Below are 8,583 nucleotides of genomic sequence, written 5' to 3'. Positions count from 1 at the left end.
GGTTAATGGAAGTCTTCCTGGGAGTGGGGCATGATTTCTTTTATATTCAATTAATTTTGACAAATTTTTATTAAATGTCTGCTGGAAGCTGTATTTTGTTCTCTATCTTGAGGAAAAACACATTTTAAATAAACAATTTCTACTCTCGTAGAGCTCAGCATTTAGTAGATGTGTAAGACATTAATACAGGTAACTATAAAACAAAATATAATGTGTTCATTGTGGACAGATGGACCTGTTTCATACTTGGAAATATCAATAATAATAACAGTTTCTACTCCCATTAAGATATATCTAGAAATATTGAATTTGATTTATTTCTCCTACATCTCTGATCTAGGTGTCTTTGTATGTTAGTTTATAAGGGATGGAATATAAAATAAGTTTATTGTACTAATGTTTTAATTCAACTAAGTTTAATTCAATTCTGAACTAGATGTTAAATTGTTACTATTAACTATTATTCTAGCTGTTAATGCAAAGATGCCTATTCACCTTACTAAAGATTACTTGTGAAGTTGAAGCTGGGAGTAGGATGGTAAAGTTGACACAAAATGCTATGTAAGATCAAAGCACAGAAGATCATTATTCCTGGGCTAAGCCTTTCTAGAAGCTTCATGTAAAAGATGACATTTGAACTGTGTAGGTCTTTGATGATAATATTAGTCAAAGTTTTTCAGAAATAGAGACTTAAAGGAACAGATTTGTGAGAAATATATGAGGATAGACTCCATCCAGGTTAGTATCATAGATACAGATACTAGCTATTTCAACTTAGAGAAGTTTTACTCAGAGACCCTCTGACTTGGATCCCTTTTGGGTTTCTTCAGTACAGTACATTTTTGACCCAGTTTTCTTCCCTCTTTATTTCTCCATAACATTAATAAATTTTCCCAGAGGACTTCTCTTCTTCTCCCCTCTCATTTGCTTAAATCTTTCTCCCTGGCATACCACCCACCCCCTAAACTCTCCTGGTTATTAAAGAAACTTGCCTTTTCTGCTATGCCAGTTCACTTCTAACTTGGTGGTCAGAATAGTTCCTGAGCTCAGATTTCCCAAATCATAGTGCCACAGAAATGAATCAGTGAATGCCAGGAATATATTATTCCTTGAGTTTTGATGACAACTAAGAACAATTATTGTACTTGTAAAAGCACAGAGCCTACGCTATGGAGTAAACCAGGAATTCTTAGACGGTAGAAGGCTCATTGGAGTAGTCCAGTGGAGAGGTGTTGGCCCTGAAATCAGCAATGTTTTCATTCAAATCTGGCATGAAACATTTACTAGCTGTGTGACTTTGAGCAAATTAACCTCTCAGTGTCTGTTACTTCACTTGCAAAATGAGGGGATTCAATTTGAGGGCCTGGAAAGTCCCTTATAGTTCAAAATTTATGATTTGACTCATGTTAAGGTGAGGAGCCAGTGGGAAAAGGAACAGATTGTGGAACTGTGTGACTTAGGTTAAAGTGGGGAAGATTAGTAGAAATAGTTTGTAGTTATGATTAGGATAGCTAAGTGACATAGTAGATAGAGCACAGGTCTAAAATCAGGAATACCTAAGTTCAAATCTAAGCTCAGACAATTACTAGCTATGATTAGTCACTTTTTTCCTGTTTAATTCAGTTTCCTCATCTGTAAAATGAGCTAGAGAAGGAAATTGCAAACCATGCTCGTATCTGCCAAGAAAATCACAAATGAAATCATGAAGAGGCAGACACAAGTGAACAACAAAAATGTGACTAATTGTATGCTACTTTTATAAGTAAATGTGGAATATATTTCACATTATAAACTTGTAAATATTTCCTGGTAAGTAGAGTGAGGTTAAAGAAGGAATTGAGATTTATATAATCAGCATGGGTACCTAAGGCCCTGTGATGGGCATGTGGTTCTGAGAAACACTCGCTAAAACTGACTCGGGCCAGAGCTCTTCCCAGGGTCATCAAAAATCAAACTAAAACAAACTGACCACAGCATAAACACTTCAAAAAGGATCCAGCTTCTGTGATCAAATAAATGTCAAGTTGGGCAAAACCTTGACAGTAGCAGCCCTTGCCTCCCAAACAGCATTTTCTATTTCTGGGACAAACTGAAGTATTTTAATTCAGAATCACAGATCTCTCTTGTTCCTAGCCCCAATTCAAGTTGATTCATCGGTCATTTACTGTATTTCTACCACTGTGGTAGGGATTGAAGATAGAAACAAATCCTACAAAGCTGAAACACTAAGTCAGAACTAATCCCTTTTCTTTCTTTATAAATCATCTATTCTCATAAGAAGTCAGGTTAATTTCCCTTGTACTATCATAGATTGAGCTGAAATTCAGGGGACAGCCTCCCCCTTAGGACCCTGTTTACATATTAATCTATCTGCCATACAAATTCATAGGTGGGGCTTCCTTAGACCTAAGTAAACCCAAAATTAGAATATAGACAAAGTGCCCCTGGGGAAGGAGAATTCTTTTGAAAAATATCAATCAGGGTGAGGATTAAGTTCCCTGGCACACAATTCCAATGTAGGATAAACAAGAATCTATCTAATACAGGGACAGAGTCTCAGATCTTCAGAAACCAAAGCATTATATGAATTAAAGGACAGCTAGAATCCCTGTTTCATAGTGACTATTGGGATTACAGCACCCATATTTCTAGATATTCGGTGCTTTCACCTATGCATTTTTTACTCAGGGTTCATAGTTTAAAAATTCAAAGAGATTGTCTTATATTCACAAAAGACTTAATGCCAAAACAGAAAGACAACTCTGAAAGAGTCTGGAAATTAAAAGAAATTTGGGAGAGCTTTATATTCTGAAAAGTTGGGGCTTCAGTCAAGTAGGATAACAGCCCACATTCTGAGAGCAAGGTACAGATAAGGAAGAAGCCAGGATGTCATTTCATTCAATTAGAGAAACAACAAGTTTTTTGTCTTACAGACAGGATGGAATTTTTGCAGGAGACAAGTAAGGAGCAACAGATCAGAGATTTTATTGTTCCATACTCCTTGTCTGGATGTGAAATTTTGAGTAGACCCTGGACTCTGATCCATCATTTTCAGTTAATAAACAATTATTTATTAAATGTGCTCTCTGAGCTAAGCCCCGTGCCACCCACTGAGGATAAAAAGACAAAAATGAAACAATCTCTTTTCTAGGAATTCACATTCTGTGGAAGAGGAAATCTATATGGCAGAAATGGCAATCACAAAGCCTGGGGAGGGGCATATGGTGACCCTACAACTTTCCTACATGTGGCCTGAACCAGATTAAACTGTTGTGGTTGTTGTTTGATCATTGTCTCCAAGAAGATCATGACTTTAGGGAGTTGAAGCCATGACATGCAAGTGAATTGGATTCCACTGAAGGGGCACTGTGCAAGCTCACTTGCCTCATTTTTCCCTCCAGAGCCATCTGAGTCCAGTGGCCAGATATAGTTCAAGAGTATTAGAGGTGGCCCTGGATGAAATAGGAGACTTTGGCCTTTTTAAGCTATGGTCTTCAATAGTAATTAGGAAACACAATAAAATATAAATAAAATAGAATATACATACTAATACATTTTAAACACTAAGTCAATATGTTATTGCAAGACTCCTTATGTAGATCTTTTTCGATTTAATTTTGATATCAGTGATATAAGTATGTAATGGTAATAAAAAATACATGATAAATACAAAATAATTTAAGGAAAAGTTAGGTAGATTTGAAAGATGGGGGAGCCACTTTCACTGCAAACAAAAATGGTCCTTTTGTTTCCTCTCTGATTCCAAGCCATAGTCCATTCTTAGTTCCAAGAAGTGGATTTTTCTTGGGTTCACAATTCTATTCTCTAATTTCCACATTTAAAAATTTTTTTCACTTATTCATTCAACAATTATTTGTTGCTTGTGTCCTGAACATTGCACTCAGTTCTAGGGGAGAAATGAAATTTTTAAATTTCTTTTTATTTTAAATGTCATTTTTTAAATTTTCTGTTCCAAATTTTCAGTCCCACCCTCTCACCCTTCCCCTACTCATTGTGAAGACAAGAAATAGACTACTGAAGCAATCAAATTTTTTGATCTCTGGTAATATTCTCTGTTCCCATGGGGGGAAATTAGTAGATAGGAAAATAGATAGGCAAAACAAAAGTAAATAAAACTCTTAATTTTACAGAGAAGGAAACCAAAGCCAAGGGGATCCTGATTTGTCCATCATCACACAGCTAGTTAATAGTAAAGCCAAAATTTGAACAAAGGTCTGTGGACACCAAATCTGGCATTTCTTGTTGAGATAACAATCCATTTTCCTAGGTTGGTTGCCTTTTTGTTGTATGGAGAGTAGTATTGTGGACTAAGTCCTGATCTGAGTAAAAAGGTCTGCATTCAAATTCTGTCAGAGCCATTTAGTAACTGTTCTGTTTTGAAAAGTAGAAACAATAACACCTAGTTCATAGAGTTATTGTTGAGGCTCAAATGAGAAAATGAATTGGAAGAGTTTTATAAAACTTAAGGTGCTGTGTACAAATTATTACTCTACATTTCTCTATACTGCTTCTCAGGCTCCTCCTCTCTCAAAAGGCAGGCTACAGAGGAAGAAATGATTGGATCTAAATAGAGACTGATACATACTTTTTTTTTTTTTAACTATTTTTCTTGAAGATTTTTTTGGGAGGTGAAGATCTATCTTCTTTTGAAACGTGACTTTAATGAAATGTTTTTCATAACTTCAAATATGTCTTCTCACCAAGGGGGGTTGGGATAGAGAGGAAAGGAGAGAATCTGGAATTCACACTTTGAAAAATAAATGTAAAAAAATGTTTTTTATGTAACTGAAGAAATTAAAGAAAAAAATTGAAGGAAAAAAATAAAAAGGTAGAGTTAAACTAGATGATCCTTAAAATATCTTTTCACTTCAAATCCTAGGAACAAAATGCGGTATTGCTATAATCTCCTGAGTGGAAAGTGAGGACATAGGCTTCACAAGCATGTAATAGGTACCAGGGACTCCCTAAGTAGCATTACATCAGTGATTTAGAAATCCTTGCTGAATCTGAAGTCCCAGTGACGATCTATGAAATGGGAGGTGATATAAATATCACACCAAGGGAGGGGTACTCACAGACTCTAGGGTATTGTGGACAAAGGCCTTAAAGGTGCCAGGTAAGCAGAGCACAGGCCTAGCTCTATAGATGTGAGCAGCAGTGAACTCCAGTCATCCTAGAGAGCAGGTGAATGAATACTGAGATGAATGCTTGGAGAGGGTAAGATCTAGTGTGCAATTCAGATTAAGTTAGGATCCTGGCTGGTGGCAGGAACAGAATTTTCTATTGATAACTTGGGAAAGAGAAGGGGATAAAGGTGAGAGAGAACTTGGGATCATTGTAATATTTATTCCTCACTTTTGTACAGTGAGGATGGGTCTGAATCTTATGTGGAGATTGAACTATAGAGAAATGAAGGAATTTGTTGAAAGTTACACAGTTATTCACTAACAGTCCTGGAATCATGGATCAAATTCAGGTCTCTGATTGTATGACCAATCCTGTTAGTACTATTTTCAAATCCTATAGGCTTAATTTAAAGAACAGAGAAGGGAGTGGAGCTGTATCAGGAAACTTGTAGGACATTTACAAAATAAAAATAAAAAAGAACAAAATTAAATTTTCTGAGAGGGAATCGGGTTCTAATGGAGGGTGGCCATGGTATCTCCATGGGAAATGAGAGAGGAATCATGAAATTTAAAAGTAAATTTAAAATAAATTTAAAGTAAGATCTTTACTTTAGATTTTACCAAGTAAGATCTTACTTATCAAGAGAAAAAGATCCTCTCAACTGACAGGAGATTGGATAAGATGGCTGCCGGGAGAGAGATACCATTGTATGTCCATTATCTCTGTATTTTATTCTCTCAGTATTATCCAGCTTCCCCTGCCTATGTTCCTTACAAGGAATGGCTCAAATTGGTTCTTGAGAGATGATTGTTATTTGTGTGTGTGTGTGTGTGTATGTAAGCATTTATACCTCAGAAATCAGCAAATTCTCTAAATCTGATTTGATTTATTGTTTTGCTGATTGATGTCACTTAAAAAAGTGATGGAGAAAATGTTAGTGATGCAAATTAAAGTAAAAAGTGTGTCATGGGTACATTTCCCTCCCTGAGAGTTGATTGATATTTATCAGCACACTCCAGCTTTTTAGCCTTCCCTTTCTCTGTTTCTCAGTCTTCCCTTGCTTTCTCCCCTAACAAAGTCTTACTTCCTGTTCCTTAGTCTGCTTTTTGTCTCTCAGTTTCTCCTATTCTAAGTCTGGGTCTTTGCTTTTCCTCTCCATAACCCCAGAGTATTTACCTCTTTTTCTGCCCCATCTCTGTACTACCAGTGAGAGAAAGCTGTCAAGTAGAAGTGGATGATGACATACTTTCAAATTAAACTGAAAAAGGATCAGGAGCAGAAAAAATTACATGTAATTATTGTCTAAAGCAAGTTGCCTTATTATTATATTATATATGATTATATTATATAATTAAGGAATTATGTGAATTCCTTTGTCAGTATAAAGAAACCTATGGGCTCCTCAGAAGAATATTTTTAAATGCATAAAATAAAATAAATATGATTGCAAAAAATAACTGATTATGTTAAAATAAATAATATTTCAAACTAATTACATCAAAATGTAATCAGTTACTTTGATTGTCAGGAAAAAAATAAGATCATAAGCCTCATCCAAAGAAACTCTAATTGTCGTGGAAATACAAGTAAAGGAGGCTATGATGAGAGAAAGAAAGAGAATTAAAGTTCATGGGAGCACATATTTATATTCCCATGCACAGAAAATGGGCAAGAAAGTGTGCTTAAGCACAGATTTTTAAAATTTTATTTTATTTTCAGTTCTGAATGCTATCCCTTCTACTTACCAGCCTACTCCACAGTTGAGAAAGAAAGAAAACAAAGCAGGTTACATATAGGTATAGTCAAGTAAAAATAAATTTCTACATTGTATGCTAGATATTTTACCAAAAGCAGTTAAATTTAGTCTCACAGCTATATCATTGACACTGGATAGAATGTGAGACATGATTAGGAAAGGGGCTGGAAGAGTGATTTTATTGGCATAGAGAACCCTTAGTGAAGGACATTTCTTCTGTTGATGGCTGGTCAGCAACTTAAAGGTTGCAACTTCAGGTCTTAAAGAGTCATCAAGAGATTTAGTCATTTACCTAAGATCCCACAGCCATTATATGATGAGGTGGGATTTGACCTTCACTCCTCTGGACTTTGAAACCAACTTTTACTTATTGAGCAATTAGTCTACTAATGGAAGAATATTCTGCCTTTAAATGAAACAAATTAGATGTTTAAAAAATATAGATGACAGAATAAATCAGAAATCTCTCTAAGGACATATGAATATTGAGGTGAGATGCATGCAAGAAGGCAATTGGTTGAGGACCCACAGGCTGACCAAGAATCACTAATGGGGTGTCCTGCCAAGTAGAAGAATTGGATGAGGAGTAACTGTTGCAGATCACTATGGTATACAGAAGTAGAATATGTTTGTAGTAAGCTTTATAGAAGTAGACTATGTTTGTACTTTGGGACTTGAATGACAATTTGGACACCTGCTGCAGTGAGTGGGTATGATAGAAAGAATATTATCAGAGGATCTGAGTTTAGATTCTCTTTCTCTAGTAAAGGAGGAAGTCATTTATCTTTTCTGAGCCTCATTTTATTGATCTATACAATAAAGAGGCTGAGATTCTTAGATTGATAGCTGGAAAGGTGACTAAAAGCAATCCCCTCATTTGACAAATAAGTTTCAGTGGCATATCCATGATGACACAGACTATAAGTGTCAGATATAGAATTTGAACACTAGTTTTCTTAACTTCAGACCAGCTTCCTATATGATATGTGAATTTAGTGATCTAAATTCTATAAATGTATGAGATCATGATGAAAGTCAAGCATCTAATACATTTCTGGACACAATTCTGGATTTAGAGTCAGGAATGCCAGAATTCAAAATTGGTATCAGACACTTAGTAACTATGTGACCCTGGACAAGTCACTTAATTCTATTTGTTTCATTTTCCTCACCTATAAAATGAGCTGGAGAAGGAAATGGCAAACTACTCCAGTATCTTTGCAAAAAAAAGTCCAAATGGAATCACAAAGAGGCAGACATAGCCAAAATGACTTGAACAATAACAAATTCTTGCCTTTTTCTTCTGCATAATTTTGCTCTTCAGAAGGTGGAAGAACTGAAGAGAACAGTTATTATGGACCTGCCTTCAAAGAGAAAACTGGAAAAGCAGAAGGGGTTAAGTTGGAAAAAAAAACTACATACAAAATATTAGACTTTGTAAAATAAAGCTAACAGTTTTTAAGTAGGAGTATGCTGGATTGAGTGAAGGGGACAAGGTATAGTGTTCAATTAGAAGGCAATCAATGTAAAATTTACAATGTATTGGATATGTAGATCATGAAAGATAGGATGACAATGAGGTTTCCAGCCTGAATGACTGAGAATGGTAAGGCTCCAATAGTAATAGGGAAGATAGGGATGGGATAGACTTGGAGGGGGGATTGGAGAGAGAAGTAAAT

Source organism: Sminthopsis crassicaudata, chromosome 3, assembly GCF_048593235.1.
Source record: "Sminthopsis crassicaudata isolate SCR6 chromosome 3, ASM4859323v1, whole genome shotgun sequence".
NCBI classification, from domain to species: Eukaryota; Metazoa; Chordata; class Mammalia; order Dasyuromorphia; family Dasyuridae; genus Sminthopsis; species Sminthopsis crassicaudata.
The sequence above is the reverse complement of the archived record's forward strand: the minus strand, read 5'-3'. Positions refer to the sequence as shown.